The sequence below is a fragment of the Budorcas taxicolor genome, chromosome 1 (genome assembly GCF_023091745.1).
Source record: "Budorcas taxicolor isolate Tak-1 chromosome 1, Takin1.1, whole genome shotgun sequence".
NCBI lineage: Eukaryota > Metazoa > Chordata > Mammalia > Artiodactyla > Bovidae > Budorcas > Budorcas taxicolor.
The window spans coordinates 149,694,336-149,712,962 of record NC_068910.1 but is presented as its reverse complement, the minus strand read 5'-3'; positions in this window follow the sequence as shown (position 1 = coordinate 149,712,962).

Genomic DNA, 18,627 nt, shown 5'->3' with positions numbered 1-18,627 from the left:
ATCAGGGCTGTAAAGTATTGAATTTAGGCTCTTGTTTCCCTGGAAATTCTTCAACCCCCAGTTTACCTTTGCCTATGGTACACTGTATGATGTAAATATTATTCTACAATGACGCCCCTCCTCCTTGTCCTTTTATGGTCCTTTGATATTACTTAGAAGGTCATTATATAGCTTCATTTATCTCTCTGAATGCACAGGTTTCATGGTCATTTAAATAATCACAGGCTCATCAGTTCTCCCCATACTTAAATAAGATCAATACAAACCAGAACAAGAGGCTTCACTCCTCTATTCACCAAGATTTCTCTTTTCCTTCTCCTTTCTTTCACTCTCCATCTTCCCTCTACTTCTCTAATCCCTTCCCTTCTTTCCCACCTTCAAACATGTCATATACAATACAACGGTTTTTTAATAGTTTTTTCTGTAACGACTCAAAACATCTATTCAGCTATTATCCAAGACATGGTGAAGTGTTGCCTTTATACAAATGACTAGAGGCAGCTGTAGCAATTTCGGTGTTTGCTAGAGAGAGAGAGAGAGAGAGAGAGAGAGAGAGAGAGAGAGAGAGAGAGAGAAAACCCTGCTCGTCTGGCCTTAGAAATTAGTTCAGCAATGAAATGGTTAATAGGATGAGTAAAGGCTATTTTTAAGTCTGGCTCCCCTCTCTGATACACTCTTGAAAATTCACCCTGTACTGCAGAAATCCTAAATTGCAGTGCCCTGCACCCCACTGAAACTCTTCAGTCTGCTGTAAGTAAGCCTCAGCATGGGCAAGATTGGGGGTGAACAGCTGGAGGAGGGGCTCAAGCCCTGGGCCTTTGTGATGGAGGGGCGCAACACTGAGATCCTGTGGAGAAGGAACACAGAAACCCTCAAGGCCTAGAGAAATAGACCCAGACAAAAGCCCCGTTACATGGTTGCAAATCACCCCACTGCTGTTATTTTATTTACTGTGGTCTGCAGGAGGATTGTTTTCTCCTTGCAAAATTTTTAAGCTTCATGGGCTTTTCTCCTCCACAACAGCGGTCACTTATACCACAGTGCCACATAGAGACAGCCCTCACCTTCAGCTTTCTTAAGGAAAACGGGAAGAAAAAAAAAATCTTGTGTAGTCAGGATGCAGTGTTTCCTATCTTCCAGTTCTTTTCCAGGGATTGAAGTATGTGTATTTAGAATATTGACTTATACTGGTTTTATTGGTTTGGTTATGTTCCATGTTTTTCTGGCTTTACTTGATTATTTTTCCTGAAGATGACACCTACATTCATGCTTTTGGACATAAATTTATTTAGATGTGGAAGGGAAAGAAAAGGCAACACAATTTTGTATTGAATCAATTAGAGATACATAAATGAACATTTTCCCCAGTAAAATAAATTTTTTTTTATTCAGTTTCAAAATTGATAGAAATGTTATCCTATCACAATGGTAAGACAAATGCTATGAGTTTGACATGTTCCCCCCCTCCCCACCTCTGAGGGTTAGGAGAGGAGGTAGGCTGACAGAAACAGTTATTTTAAAATCTAAAGAGAAAAAACTGTCTGTGAGGGCAAGTCTATTTTCTACAGGGTTCTTTGGTTATTTGCAGGAGGGGGCTCTTGCCTCCTTGCAGAGAGAGGGAGAGAAGCCTGAGGAGGGAAAAGGAGTTTACTTCTCTGTATAAAAATATGTGGCTGACTTTGGTAAACATTTCTCCACAGTTGAGTCTGAGCTGCAAGCTATGCCTTAGGGTAACTGAGGAGGTGGGAGGGTCCCTTCACAGTAACCAAAGTAGCAGAAGTCTCTTCTGTTTAGGCGGTGGTAGTGTCATGACTAGGAAGTTGAAAGGGGAACTTGGAATAAGTGTGCTCTATTTAAGAAAAATTTTAAAAAGTGAAATTTTCCTATGACAAATACACAGAGATATTTGTAAGGTGTTTGGGCAGGTAATTAGCGCCCAAACCAGGTTTCAGGAAATAGTTCTGGTCACCTCAAATGAAGAATATATAATGAGCTGAGGAGCTTGATTTTCAATGGATGATTTACCCAGAACAATAGCCCAAACAGAACTGGGTAAAGGGTTTACAAATGGTAACTTGAGAAGCAGTGGGCTCCCTTCCCAGCAGCTTAATTCTGTCCCCTTCCCCTACTACTCTGTCCCTTCTCTTCAACCTCTCTCCTCTCTTCTTTCATCATTTTACAAAATACATGACTAATATAACTTTCCATAAGAAGTTGAACACAGTCCTTAAACTTTTTTTTTTTTTGGTCAAAGAAACATAGGTAGGGTGCAAAAAAAAATCAGAGTAAATTTGCCTATTGGCATCTAGACCTAACTAGTTCTGGATTATTTCAGGCTGAAACTTTTTTTGCTTACTTGCTGAGGCTCATTGTGAAGTCTTTCCTTATCAGAGTTTCTTGCACTGGATAACAAGCAATGCTGAAAAGATTAACCATTCTTTTCAAAGCCAATTCCAGAAGACATGGAGAACTGAAGATGACTATATAAAAAATAGCTCAACATTTCTTAACTGACAATGTTACATGATTTTGTTGATTTAAGAAAGGCTCCTTACCCATAGACAGTCTGATTTGCTCTGCTGCAAGCATTAATATTTCTAGTAAAATAATATTCTCTGCCATAGTAACTATGATAAGCAAAATAAACAATAATTGTAAACTTTCACCTACTGTAGTCTCTTTGTATATTGAGAGATGAATTTTACTTCATTGTAATCTAAAGTGTTTTCGTGATTCCTGTTTTGCTTTTTTATGGTAAATCCTTCCTATTCCCTGATTAGTTTGGGTTCACATTTAAAGCTAAGAGAACGCAACTCAGATGTCATTTTACAGACAAGGAAATAGGTTCAGAAAGTTCAAATTACTACCCAAGGTCACCCAGTGTCAGAGCCCAAACTAAGATTTCTTAATTCCTAATTTTGATTGTTTTTCCCAGGGCTTTAGACTATCTTCCTATGTGGTTAATAACACATGATCGATGCCTAAGAATACCAATTTCTACTGAGGCATGCTCTCTGTCATTAAGTGCTCCAGCAAACTGTTAATTAAGATTGTTTTGAGCTGTTTACCAATTTAAGTGATGTCAGATACTTCTCTTGGATTCTGTTAGCCTCTTGGGAATGACAGAAAATTCTGTTGATTCTGTTGCCTGTGGTTTGACCATCTGTTCTAAATCATGGTTGTGGCTGCCATTTGGAAATCCATAATCTGATACTGTTACCAGAGCTGTACATTTAAAACACATTAAGCTCTTTTCAGGCCCTTCTTAAGCTCTCCTGAATTTTTATAGGATATGCACAAAGAATGCTAAATTTTGAAGCTGAAAGATGTAGACTGAAAGAATGAAGTTCCATCCTCGTTCTCTTCCCCAGCACCGTGAAAGCTGTTTCTGTCGAAGAGGTCAGAAATAGAAGGTAAAACACTTGAAGGTGCATCTGCTGATCAAGCACAAAGCAGTCAGGAAGTAGGGATGAGGTTGTAGATATTTCCCTGCCATCCTCACGAAGTCCCCCTCAAGCTACATTGGATGTTCACCTAGGAAATGATCAACACTCTTCAGTGTGCACAGGACTATAGAAGACTTTCAGAGGTATTCTGTCTTTAAATGTTTACTGAAAAGATTAATTTGGATGTCACACTCCACACTCTACAGAGTTAATTTTTAGTACCTTAATGTCCCTAATACCCTTTGTCATTCAGGCTATTATAATGCTAAGGGTTAAATTTTTTTTCTGAAATAATGAGTTAACACACAAAAAACACATAGAATAGCGCCTGGTCCATAGTACGGGCTCTGTAAACGGTTGCCACTATTATTCATGCGTTAATGTATCCTTGATCGAGTGCCCATTCCAGTCAATGGAGACACACTAGAGGTGAGGGTCATAGGTCCTGCCCTCAAGGAATTTATAGTGAAGGAAACAGATAGGTAAATTGGTGATAACAGGGATACCTGTGGAAATATGCAGAGATGTGGTGGGAACAGTTAGGCGGGGCAAACTGATTTCCTGGGCCCCACCCCTCCTGGCATTAGGTGGTCTAGAAATCTGTATTTCCAAAAGCTCCTCAGGCAATTCCAAAGTAGCTCTGGCTGTGTGGGTTGCCTAATCTTTATTAGGCTGGAGGAAAATTCTGGGAAAGCCTTTCTGGAGGAGCTGATATTAGAGCTGGTATCTGGAAGAATGAAGGATATCCTAGGCTGAGGGAAAATTGCTCAAAGGAAGATATGAAGGAGTCTCTGCCATTTGGATACCTGCTGGTAGATGGGTCTGGTTGGAGTGAAAGTGTTAGTTGCTCAATTGTGTTCAATCCTTTGTGACCCCATGGACTGTAGCCTGCCAGGCTCCTCCGTCTATGGAATTCTCCAGGCAAGAATACTGGAGTGGGTAGCCATTTTCTTCTCCAGATGATCTTCCTGACTTGGGGGTTGAACCCAGGTCTTGCGCACTGCAGGCAGATTCTTTACCATCTGAACCACCAGGGAAGCCCGGTTGGAGAGGAGACCCTGCAGGAAAGGAGTATGTACGTAGGATGAGCGTATATATCATTACTCAAACCAGGACACTTTTGAGAGTGAAAGGAGCTATGATGGGGAACAGGAGATGACATTTAAGCAAGAGCTCTGAAGAGATTCTGAGGGTCCTTTAGAGTGGAACTCTTCTAAGTATCACCTGGGGCAGTGGCAGCCATTGAAGAACAGGGCTGACTGGTGACAAGATCAGGTTTACATTTTAAAGTTTTCTCAGCAGTCTTGGAAAGTTATTCTAAATGAAATTTTAAAGAATGGTTCATATTTCTACAGTTTCTTTGAATATGTCATTTAGCTTTAATCTTTATAAGAATCCTAACGTAATGCTGAAAATGTTCTTAGTGATTAAAATCAATATAAGGATGGCAGTCTAAGGAATCCACAGTGTTAATAACTGTGGCCCTAGTATCATTATTTCATATATATATATTTCATTCATTCATTTGCTTATTATTTATTAAACATCTGAGACTAACCATTTTCTCCTCTAGGTACTGGGGAAGCAGAATGAATGAGGTCCCTGTCTTTATGGAGCTTACTTTCTAGCAAGAAGGGTTTCCCTGGTAGCTCAGATGTAAAGAATCTGCCCACAAAGCAGAAGACCTGAGTTCAATCTGCCCTCAATACAGAAGAACCGAATTTAGTCCCTGAGTTGGAAAGATCCTCTGGAGAAGGGAATTGCTATCCATGCCAGTATTTTTGCCTGGAGAATTCCATGGACAGAGGAACCTGGCAGGTTCACAAAGAGCTGGACATGACTGAGTGACTAACACTTTCACACTTTTCCAGCAGAAGAAATAGATGACAATTAAATAAACATGGAATATAATTTCAGGTATTGGTAAGTGCTGAGGAAAAATTCAGTCAAGATAAAGGGTTGAGGGCAGGTGGGAAGACTGTGCTTAGTCATTCAGTCATGTTTGACTCTTTGTGGCCCCATGGACTGTAGCCCACCACGCTCCTCAGTCCATGGGGATTCTTAGGCAAGAATACTGGAGTGGGTTGCCATGCCCTCCTCCAAGGGGTCCTCTCAAACCAGGGATTGAACCCAGGTCTCCTGCATTGCAGGCAAATTCTTTACCATCTGAGCCACCAGGGTAGGAAGACAGTATTGTAATAAACTCTGATGGAGATACCCTCCTTGAAGGATGGCATTGAATGCAGCGAGGGAATGAGCATCTTAAGTTCAAATGAGGAAACAGAAAGTGCAAAGGCTGTGAGGCAGGCACAAGCTTGGTGACTTGGAGGAACAGAAAGAAGAGCCTCAACCTGTTTTTGCCTCCCAACTCCATGAATTCTTCCCTGGTGGCTCAGACAGTAAAGAATCTGCCTGCAGTGCAGGAGACCTGGGTTCGATCCTTGGGTCAGAAAGATGCCCTGGAGAAGGGAATGGCTACCCACTCCTGTATTCTTGCTTGGAGAATTCTGTGGACAGCGGAGTCTGGTGAGCTATATAGTCCATGGGGTCACAAAGAAGTGGACAAGACTGAGTGACTAACATTTTCACCTTCATTCCTAATTCTATACTGAGGCCTTCAGGGCATCACATGATTGGCCTTTACCTATCTATCCTTCCTCCTGTCTAAGCTTTACCGTTTGGGTGGGAGAGGTGGTCTGCAAGTGGAGTGTCCTTGAGGAGGGTGAGGGAATCCTAGCACATCAACTTCTCATTTTTTTTTTTCTTCTTTTCATTTGTTTGGTTGTACAGTTTATGGGATCTTAGTTCCCCAACCATGGGATAAGACCTGTGCCCCTGCAGTGAAAGTAAAGAATCTTAACCATTGGACCACTAGGGAAGTCCATCATCAGCTTTTCTTAACCATATTCTGTAGTCTCCTCGCTCTGTTATTCTAACAGCACTTTTTCAAGAGAAAGAATTCTACCACCACAATCTACTGCCGGAGTCCTGTACAAATGTCATTTATTTAAGCCTTATACCAGTTCTGTGAGATTGGCAATGCTGCCATTTTGCAGGTAAAGAAACTGACTCAAAGAGGTAAAAGAACTTTTCCATAGTTATATTGTATTAAATGGTGATTTCAGGTCTTTTCTCTACAAACTGTCTTTCAATGTCTTGGAGCCGTAAGTCATATTAATAGGGTATGCCAATAGTACATTCTACATAAAAGTCAGTAGAACGTACATAAAAATTAGCTCCTGACAGAAGCTCCAAGGCACAAACTGTGGAACAGTACTTTCTTTTTCCCAGGAGGAAATCTCAAAGGCTATGCTATAAACTTTGTGTGTATATATATATATATATATATATATATAACAACACAATAAAGAAAGCCAGAATTCTAATACTGATGCTGCAACTAATTAGCTCTGTGACCCTGGCATTCCCTTAGTCCATCTGAGTCAAGTTTCCTGATCTGAAGAATGGGTGTTATAATTTAACTCCAGCTTAGGTACCTGTGAAAGTGCTTTGAAAAGGAAAATGATGTACACATAAAAGAAATGATTAAATTCCCAGAAATTTACTGTAAGTATGTATCTATTTGGTTATTAACAAAATTATGGGTTCAATTTCTGAGGTTTGGAATATTAAAACACACACACAAACACGCACAACTGTTAGACTGATAAATAATTGTAAACTCTCTTTTACAAGGGTGTATTTTCACCCTTCAGCCTTTTTCATCCTTGTACTTTAAAGACTATATTGAGAGAATAAGAAGCTGTTTAGGCTACTGCCAAGTAAGATGAACTGTGGGGTGCCTTCTTTTTGGGCACTAGAAAAAGAACAATTATTTCTGGAAACTAAAAAAGTGACAGAGAAGGAAAGGAAGGAAGACTGCAGGGCAGGTAAGAAAGAGAAATTTCTATTTATGCATGGCCATTTGACCTTCTTTGGGGTGACTTAGTTTAATTAGCTGGTTGTGACCAAGTGTGGTCTAGCCGTGCTATAGTTGGGGGTAGGCATGAAATATAAGAACCCAACTCCTTAACACCCTTAAAATCCCTAGGAGCTGTCCATTGAGGCCCGCCTAGCAGAGGAGTCTTTAGCCTCTGTAGGCCCTTGTTCTCCTGGGTTGAACTTCATATAGGCAATCACTGTTGTTTCTGCAGTCCGTGGAGGAAGGCTGGCTGACAGCTTGAAAAGTTCATTTAGGAAGAGTGGATACAGAGCTGATGTGGAAAGATCAGTTAACCTAGGGGGTGGCTGTAGTCTTTCAAAACAGGGTCAGTATGGTATAACCTTCTTCCCTAACTTTTCCATTCATATTTTTAAACTTTTGTATGGTTTCCTTCCCCAGAAAAGCATTAAGTGTTACTGAAAGAAAGGAAAGGAGAATCAAAGTCTTCAAACATGTCCCTGTCAACAGTAATCTTTTAGAACTGAAAAAGGAAGTTTCTACCTTGAAGAGTTTAAATGGAAGGGAAGGACACTCACTATAACACTACTGTTCAGAAGCTTGAGCAGGAAATTAATTTTTGCAATATTTTTCTTCTTTGATATTTCCCCTTCTACTTTAAGCAGATCCCAAATATCGCTAGTGTTTTCAGATAAGGACTCAAAGTCTTTCCCCCAGGACCTAGGGTGGATGGGGGCAGCTGGTAATTTGACCAAGAGCATGGGCTCTGAAATTCCATCAGTTCAGTTCAGTCACTCAGTCATATCTGACTCTGCAACGCTACGGACTGCACACCAGGCTTCCCTGTCAATTACCAACTCCCGAAGCTTGCTCAAACTAATGTCCATTGATTTGGTGATGCCATCCAACCATTTGATCCTCTATCATCCTCATTCTCCTCCTGCCTTCAATCTTTCCCAGTATCAGGGTCTTCTCTAATGAGTCACTTCGCACCAGGTGGCCAAAGTATTGGAGCTTCAGCTTCAGCACCAACCCTTTTAATGAATATTCAGGACTGATTTCCCTTAGGATTGACTATTTCCAAGGGACTCTCAAGAGTCTTCTCCAACACCACTGTTCAAAAACATCAATTCTTTGGCACTCAGCTTTCTTTATGGTCTAACTCTCATATCCATACATGACTACTGGAAAAACCACAGCTTTGACTATATGGACCTTTGTCAGCAAAGTAACTTCTCTGCTTTTTAATATGCTGCCTAGTTTTGTCATAGCTTTTCTTCCAAGGAGCAAGCATCTTTTAATTTCATGGCTGCAGTCACCATCTGCAGTGATTTTGGAGCCCAAGAAAAGAAAGTCTGTCACTGTTTCCACTGAGTGCATTTGTGCCGTAGTTTGAATATTCTTTGACATTGTCTTTCTTTGAGATTGGAATGAAAACCAATCTTTTCCAGTCCTGTGGCCACTGCTGAGTTTTCCAAATTTGCTGGCATGTTGAGCACAACACTTGAACAGTGTCATCTTTTAGGATTTGAAATAGTTTAACTGGAATCCCATCACCTCTACTGGATTTGTTCATAGTGATACTTCCTAAGGCCCACTTGACTTCACACTCCAGGATGTCTGGCTCTAGGTGGGTGATCACACTATTGTGGTTATCTGGGTCATGAAGATCTTTTATGTATAGTTCTTCTGTGTGTTCTTGTCCACTCTTCTTATTATCTTCTACTTCTGTTAGGTCAATATCATTTCTGTCCTTTATTGTGCTCATCTTTGCATGAAATGTTCCCTTGGTATCTTTACTTTTCTTGAAGAGATCTCTAATCTTTCACATTCTACTGTCTTCCTCTATTTCTTCGCTTTGATCACTTAGGAAGGCTTTCTTATCTCTCTTTGCTATTCTTTGGAATTCTGCATTCAGATGGGTATGTCTTTCCTTTCTCCTTTGCATTTAGCTTCTCTTCTTTTCTCAGCTATTTGTAAGGCCTCCTCTGACAACCATTTTGCCTTTTTGCATTTCTTTTTCTTGGGGATGGTTTGGTCATCACCTCCTGTACAATGTCATGAACCTCCGTCCATAGTTCTTCAGGCACTCTGTCTATCAGATCTAATAATCCCTTGAATCTACTTGTCACTTCCTCTGTATAATTGCAAGCGATTTGATTTAGGTCATATCTGAATGATCTAGTGGTTTTCCCTACTTTCTTCAATTGAAGTCTGAATTTTGCAAAAAGGAGTTCATGATCTGAGCTACAGTCAGCTCCCGGTCTTGTTTTTGCTGACTGTACAGAGCTTCTCCATCTTTGGCTGCAAAGAATATAATCAATCTGATTTTGGTCTTGACATCTAGTGATGTCCATGTGTAGAGTTGTCTCTTGTGTTGTTGGAAGAGGGTGTTTGCTATGAAATTCCATCACCTAGTTTGTATTCAGTCTTCTCCCTCCTAGCTCTGTGACCATGGGGAGGTTACTGATTCTCTTTGGTATCCCCATCTAGGACATGAGACTATTCATCCCTATCTATTAATTAAGATCTAATAAGATTTCAATTAAAAAAGATAAAAAATCATTGAGATCTCACATTTAGTGGGTATTAATTCATTTTCCTTTCTTCCGTATTTGGTAAAGCACACACAATTTTTAATAAATCTTTCTAAAGTGCAGTCAGTAGGAAAGTATTTTGTTCTGAGATTTGCATGGCTAAATCTTCAAAGTTTCCCAAATTTCAGGGTCAAAGACAACAAGCTTTTGAATAATAATTGAAGTTTTGAATAATAATTCATTTGGCTGTAAATCCCTTAGCATTTGGAAGTACCTCTCTCATATTTTTATATATGGCCATTCATTCAACATTTGTTATGTGCTAAGAACTGTTTCCAGGTGATTTATATTAATTCTTTCACTTGATTATCACACTGTTTTCATTTTAGAGTGAGAAAACTAAGGCTCAAGCTCTTAAACACTGTACAGCCTCCATGGAACCTGATGCATAGTAAATACTCAATAACTAAGTGATGGTCGAATGAATAAATTGACCCATTGCACTTGTAGAGTTCTTCCAACTTATACATCCTGTTCACATACTGGATCTTGTTCTATTCTTTTTTCAGGCAATCAAATCATTCTTCCCTTCTCTTCTGAAGTGGGAGGGACCTTATAGCTTTTAGATACAACTGAAGTGCCTTAAAATACTAATGGAGTATTAGTATTTTACATAGGAAGAAGGGTTTTCTAGTTCAGTCATTCTGACTGGCGAACACTTCCAAAGAGAGGAGGAAGAAATTGTCAGGAGCATGCCCAACGCTAAATAGCCCAAATCTACTGCTTACTATTCTCTATTCCTTGCTAAGAGTAGAAAGACAAATGACAAGACAGAAGATGAAAGTCAGTTTTGATGTTCAAGTCAGCTTCAGTGTCCTTGTAATCTTGTCATAGATCATTTATATTAACTTAACATAATTACTTTAATAGTGATGTGTATTATAAATAGACTAATCATCCTGAATGCAAACTGTAGAAATTAAACAAATTAAGTGTTTAGCTCAAAGGTTTGTTTTTTTTTCCCCTCTCTCTCACTCTCTCTTCTTCTTCTCCTTCTGTGTCTCTTCCTGAACACAGGCAGCCAGAGATTCAGGCCCCAGATTTCTCTCTGCAGAGTGTACTTTACCTTTTGGATGGGACTTTAAAGACTTTAAACAGCTTGAGACTTATAGTTTGCCACAGGAGCATGTAGCAAATTCCTGTTTCTACTTTTTGAACCAGGAGCTGGAGTATAAGAGCTCCGCGCAGGAAGTCGCAGGTGGTGGGAAAGGGGAAACAAGGTCATTTTCAACCATGTACATTGAGGTTGTACCTTTAAAGTCAATTCTAAATTTAATTGAAAGCCGAGGGCAGAGAAGCCAAGATCGGAGCAATGTGGTGATTTATTCTGAAGCCTGTAAGAAGTCATGCGGCTGAATGTAGGATGAGCTGGAGCTTTAATAAAAATGGCACTGGGGAAGCCAGCGGGAAGAGGCACAAGAATGGAACTGGGTTAGATGAAGGATCTCCAGGCCTAAAAGGGAGCAGGGGTCTGAGAGAGCAGTGTTTGCCCAAACTCTGCTGTTTTTACCATGATGGATGCACGTAAGTAATCCGCATCAAAAGGAAAAACCAGGATCAGACAGAAGCCACCAAGACTCTTTAGACAGTGAATTTTGCATGAAATCATTAAGGTGTCCAAACTGCAGAAAGGCTATGGAATGAATGGCAAGGAAAACTCATCTAGTATTATTCCTAGCTGAAATTTAGCTGAAGAAAATTGACATGTTCCTTTATTAAAACACTATGGGACTTGACAGCAAGGCTCCCACACATTTCTAGGGATGTTATTGTCTACTAAATGATATTGGACCATTGCTACAGAAAATCCATAACATATTCTCAGAATCAAATCTTCTCTGTTGATATATGGTTTAGGAACAAAAACAAACAAAAACAATAACAAACGCAAACCAAAAAACAACAAAAAGAACAGGCTTGTTAGCAGATGTTGGAAAGAGAATTGGACTAGAAATCCTACATAATTTCTGGGTTCTAGTGGGTTCTAGGCTCTCTGATCTGAGGGAGGCAATGGTTATAGGCACTCCAATTGTAGGGACTATATGATCTATATTCTTGACTCTAATTTTTCTAGACTCTTCTTTAGATCAACTTCATATTTTATTCAGCATTGGTATTCATTTTAATCTTACTAAAAACATAGTACATGTTCATTGCAAAAACTTCAGAAAATGTAAAAGAGAATCAGAAAGAAAATAAGCATCACTGTAATCTCACTGCCCAGAAATAACTGCTGTTAACATTTTGGTCAATATCACTCTGATTAAGATAACATTCAAAGGACCAGGAAGGTCCTTCCTACTGAGAAATGATTGTCATAATAAGAATTTGGATGTGGTAGTGATGGCTCTTTTAAAAATCTTTAGATGAATGGTCACTAACTTTGAGTAAGTCCAAGAGCAAAATGTTGTAGCTCTCTGGCTTGTGATATCAAGATCCATGCCATCTCAGAGGAAACTATGTGCAAGGCTCTGTCTGGATTCTGTGAATCAAGAGCCAACTTTCAATCATCACCAGGTCTTCTAGAGGGGCTTAATTATTTGTGTGTGTGTGTGTGCGAGCACTTTTTTGGTAATATTTGGATAAGGACAGGTGGCTCAGTGGTCAAGAATCCACCCGCCAATGCAGGAGATGTGGGTTCGATCCCTGGGTCCTGAAGATCCCCTAGAGGAGAAAATGGCAACCCATGCTGCATTCTTGCCTGGAAATTCCATGGAGAGAGGAGCCTGGTGGGCTAGTCTATGGGGTCGCACAGAGTCTGACACAACTGAGCACGCATGCACACAGTAACAGAAACCTAAAAATAACTGATATGTTGTGGTACTGAAATTATGAACAACTTTCTTCTAACTGTTTTCCGTATTCTCGTCATAATATCTGTGCAACTGGGAATTCCCTGGTGGACCAGTTGTTAGGACTCCATGTTCTCACTGCAGAGGAGGGCCTGGGTTTGATCCCTGGTTGGGGAAATAAAATCCCACAAGCAGCATGGAGCAGCAAAAATAAATAAATAAATAAATAATGTTGTGTAGTCAGTGAAAATAGTAAGGAAAAAAGGTGACAGTGGAGAGATGAGAAAGTATGATACCATGTGTGTTTGGAACATCTTGGACAAGTTACTTAGGCTCACTGAGCCTCAGTTTCCTGTTCTGTAAAATAGGAATAGTAAGACCTACCTTGCAGGGCTGCTAAAACATTAGGAATAGTGTATGTAAAGCAACAAGCATTGAATTGGCTGCACAATAAGTATCCAATCCATGGTGGCTGTTATTGTTATAACAGGATTGATTTTCAAAAAACATTCTCCTTCAGCTCCCACTCTCACATGCATATGTGCTGAGTTGCTTCACTCATGTCCAACTCTTTGCCAAGCCATGGACTGTAGACTACCAGACTCCTCTGTCCAGGAAATTCTCCAGACAAGAATACTGGAGTGAGTTGCTTTGTCCTCCTCTAGAGGATCTTCCGAACCCAGAGACTGAACCCATGTCTCTTCCATTTCTTGCATTGGCAGGCAGGTTCTTTACCACTAGCACCACCTGGGAAGCCCCCCACTCTCACAGTTCATATGTAAAAATATAAGGAGATGTTGCTTAGAAGTTCCTGATACACAGCTGTTCCAGTTCTTGGGAAAATTTTCTAACTCAGTCCAGGAGAAAAACCAATACCTTAGTCTTCTAAGGGATTCAGTTTGCTGGTGATTCTGTTCTGAAAAACCACTTAAACATAGTCAACACAATGTTTACCAGCAACAGGGGACTTGACTGTAAACCATCAGCCTAGAGAAAGACAAAAGAAATTCAAGAGTGTGGGCCAGCTCGAATCAGGAGAAAACAATACACACACAGTCAAAAGATTTCTGTCAGCACATCACGCTTCTGGTTGTTTATTCAAAAACATATCTTAGACACTAACCATGTATCATCCAGACCTGGGCCATCTCTAGGGATGCAAAGCTGAGGGGCAATGTTCACTGTGATTGTTTTCAGTTTTAATTTCCAGGTTGGGAGTTGGAGGTAGATGGGTTTGAATCTCAGTTTAGCAGTCCAAGTGACAACAGCTTACTGGTTGAATGATGTTCTGCAAGCTGACCAATCTGCTGAAAATCAGTGTTTACACTGGTATCTCGGATACCAGTGCTTTTTAGACAAAAGAATGAGCTGAGAACATGAATTAAAGTGCCTGGGCCAGGCACTTAATAGGTCCTCAGAAAACAATGATAGTGGTTGTTGCTGGTAATGATGAGATGCAGGCTTCATCTTTGAGGCATGCTCAACATAGCAGCAGGGAAAATATATGTGAATAAAGTCCTGAATAAAAGTGGGCTTCCCAGCTGGCACTAGTGGTAAAGAACCTGCCTGCCAAGGCAGGAGACGTAAGAGACATGGGTTCGACTCCTGTGTTGGGAAGATCCCCTGGAGAAGGGAATGCCAACCCATTCCAGTATTCTTGCCTGGAGAATCCCATGGACCGAGGAGCCTGGTGGGTTATAGTCCATGGGGTCACAAGGAGTCGGACCTGACTAAGTGACTAACACACACAGTGCCTCAGTGTTAGGAAGGTATATGTGAGCAATGAAGCCGATGTGAAGAGGCTACAATCAGGGTGGGGTAGGGGGGCTTCAAAGAGAAACGTGGGAGCCTCACCGCAAAAGATGTGCAGACATTCTCCAAAAGGAAAGCGAAGCGGAGCAGTCCAGGCAGAGAAGCACAAGGCAACCATAAGGGTATGAAGTTTGAGACTTGGGCAGGGATGTCATTCCGTGTCTTGAACCTAGTGCTGCCACGTGGCTAAGAATGATGGGAGAGGAGGAAGAGAGAGGGCTGAACTGCTCCAGGTGGGAAACCACCCAAAAGCCATGGGTCTTAGTGTCTTGAACAAGAGGCAGATTTGATATGGAATTTGTGCTGGACACCCTTCATCAGCCCCTCTAGAGTCACCCTCCACTCACTTCCATCTGCTCATGATGCAGGGGCTGACAGACTGTGGACCCATCAGCTGGCTTCCTTGCCCTCCAGCTTCCAGTAGGCTTCAGCCAAGGAGACATGGGGAAGAAATGAAAGGAAGAAGACTAAGGTTGGATCTTTATTGGAGTATTTATTGCCTTGATGGAAGATCCAGCACCTGTTGGGTGACTTTCTCACAGAGATCCGTGTGCCCTTCCGTTCCCGGGATGAAAGCACTGAGGTATGGAAACCATCTCTTACTGTCTATATAGTCCTTTCATGAACTTTCCCTGAATTACCCAATTTGAGGTACCAAATGTTTCCTGCCAGCCCCTTGACTGATACATATCTTGAATAAGTAATTCAATCAATGTGTCTGTTGGGGAGGGTTACAGCAGCGAGCTGATGGCACTGATGCCAAAAGACATGAGATTCCAGAGCATACGATCTGTAAAAAGAACAACGGTTTGTCCGTTTTGTTGGGGTTGCTAGTCTGGAACCACATGGAGACACGGCGTGACTTCTTGGAGAGTGTCCTCAGCCTTGCCTCTAAGTGAGCCACTTACAGCAGACTTGAAGGGTGACACTGTCCAAAGATGTTCCCCATCTCTGTACACGGACTGACTTCAAAAGGAAAGCCTTGAAATAAGCTGTCTCATGTAAAGATTTTTCTTATTAGGAGAGCTAAGGAGATCATAAGTGGGAGTGGTTGTTGGGAATTCTCTGGCAGTCCAGTGGTTAGGACTCCATGTTCTCACTGCTGAGGGTGTGGATTCAGTTGATTGGGGAACTGGGATCCCACAAGCCATGTGTAGTGGTAGAAAAAGGGAAAAATAAGGTGGGAGTGGTGGTGGGTAACTGATGTAGCAGACTTATGAAGAGAGCTCCCCTCTCCCCCTTTTGATCTGTTTTTCCTTAGTAAAGAAGAGAGTTTCTATTCCCCACCCCTGCCCCTCACCTTTTCCCAGGTCTGCAGGAACTGTCTACTCTCTCTCCACCCACTCCTGCCCATCCTGGGCTCTGGGAAGGATGGGATGAAACCATTTAATGTTAACAGCTCTCCCCAGGGGAGCTGAATTTTGAAACTCAGCTTTAATTATATAATGAAAGCATATGTTTCCTATTGCAAGGATTGTAGACAGCAGTGAGGAGGAGGGAAGAGTTGGGGTGAGAATGTGTGAGGAGAGAGGACTGAGTGACTTCCAGGGAGCAGTAGTTACAGTGGCGAGTAGAAGGCCATGCTCAGACCTCCTAGGTGGAGCTGGGAGCATCTCCTTCAATAATCAGTAAGTACTGAGAGCTAGGCATGCAGGCCACTGCTGGGCTTGGGGAAATTTGGAGTACATGTATACGTAAGTAGAGGAAAGAACTGGGGTGGGGTTTAGAAGAGAAGAAGTGAATTCAGGTTGGTGGGACCTAGAGACAGTATATGAGTTGAATCTCAAGATAGGCAGATGTGGAAGTAGCAGGGAATTTCTGGGTACTTCTTCCCCATCTTTGCCACCTCCCTTGCCCTGGCCCCTCTGAGCCCTGAACCAGCTTCAGTGTATGTAGAGAACAGCTTCGAATATTTGATGATATAATATACTCAGAATATGCTTCAGGGTGTATGCTCTAAGACAAACCATATTTTGCACAGCCTACCTTCATCACCTTAGTCACACCAGCAGTAGATAAATACGTGCTTCTAATTACAGAATTAATACACAAATACTTTTTTTTAATTTGGTTGAGCCAGGTCTTTAGTTGCAACATGTGGGATCTAGTTTCCTGACCAGGGATCAAGCCTGAGGCCCCTGCATTGGGAATGTAGAGTCTTAGCCACTGGACTACCAGGGAAGTCCCCGCACATACTTTTTTTAATCATAAAAAAGTCCAAGCATTACAGACGTTCCCTTTGAAATCACCACACTCAAACCCATATTTACTTCTAGAAACATGTTGTTCTGTGTGTGGGTCTATGGTTGCATAATGGTATCATACTGTGTGTTCATTCTATACCTTGCATTTATCACTCAATATATCCTGGAGCTTGTTGTGAGGTATTTCACAGAGAGCTACCCTCATTCTTTTTTAATCCTGCCTAGCATTTGTTTGTTTCTAGATACAGTTTTGAAAACACTTTTCATAACTCTTTTGTAAACTTTCCTTGTGGTAAAAAAATATACCCCAGAAATATTCAGGACCCTCCCCAAGAGAGTCTGTTGCCATAGGAGGACTGGAAAGGGGGTTGGAGAAACGATTTTCAATCAATATCCCAGGTGATTTTATTACTCGGCAAGTCTGGAAACATTATTATGGTTTATTTTTCTGTTTCCCTATCAAAGGCTATTTAAGTAACTTGAATTTTTTATATTACAATACAGCAAGGCACAGTCTTCCTAGTGAGGCTGATACTGAGGCTGTACATTTTTCCTAGTGAGGCTGATACTGAGAAATGCAATTGTTGGGTCATGCAGTGTGTGCATTTTAATATTATATGAGATACTGCCAAATTGCCTCATCATGTGGCTGTAGCAATGTACAGTCCCCTCACTATCTCAGTATGTCTTCTTGTATCAAAAAAAATGAATTACATCCAATCTGTCTTCATGTCTTAATATCAAATTTTACCAGAACTCATCATCATAACCCATCTCTCTCAATATGTTTCATACTATTCTAGTAAAGGGAACTGAAGCTCACTCAGATACTCAAGCAAGAAATCTGACTCCTCTCACTTCTTCTCACTCCCTAGCACTAATTGGTCATAAAGCTTATCAATTTTACCACTTTAATATCTGTACATTCCTGCATGTCTGCCATTACTACCTAATTCTTACTACCTAATTCATTTTTGTCTTGTTTTTTTTTTCATCTTAGGCAATGACATAGACCCCTCATCCACCTCCTGGCTTTTCCTTCCACACCCCACCCACTAAAATTTATATATATTAACTGTATCAGCTTACTGATTACAACTCTTCAATGGCTACCAGTTGCCATGAAAACCAACTCCAGACTTAAGATTTTACAAAGATTTTGAAATCAACCACTTTTTGCCCATTTCTATCCCACTTGATAGAAATGTTATCTATGAAGAAACCATTTGAAGGACATGCAGTCTCTCCATTCTAGCTATTCTAGATTTTATTCGTTGAAAAACCATAAGCATTACTTGGCCAGTTCTATTGTGGTTCCTATAGAATTACTTCCTATGAGTTATTGTTTCCTCTGTGTATCCTTCTTTCAAGAAGCACTGCAAAAATTTCTCTCTATCCCCCAAATCTAGAACATTGCTTTATTTACAGAACTATTGTCATATATGTATCTTGTCTATCTATATGAATGACACATAGAAATGCACACACATCAAATGAAAACCAATAGGAAAAATCCAAATGTAATCTACTCCAGGATATCTTTTCTGGTTATTTTTATCTACTATACATTATGTAACCTCAGACCTACTTACTCTTCCCTGCATGCTCTGAGCTTTATTATGTCTCATGCAATATTCTCTGCCTAGACTCCTTCCTTCACCCACTCTTGTTAAGCTGAAGAATTCTAATGCAGCCTGAAGACCAACTCAAAGTCATTCCCAGTAAGTTGAGGGGCTCCTTCCTGTGCTCCCATAGCATATCATATATCAGTCTTAGAATTTCTCACATTGCTTTGCCACATGGCTCATGGAATCTTACTTCCTGGATCAGGGATTGAACTCTGGCCCTCAGCAGTGACAGTGTGGAGTCCTAACC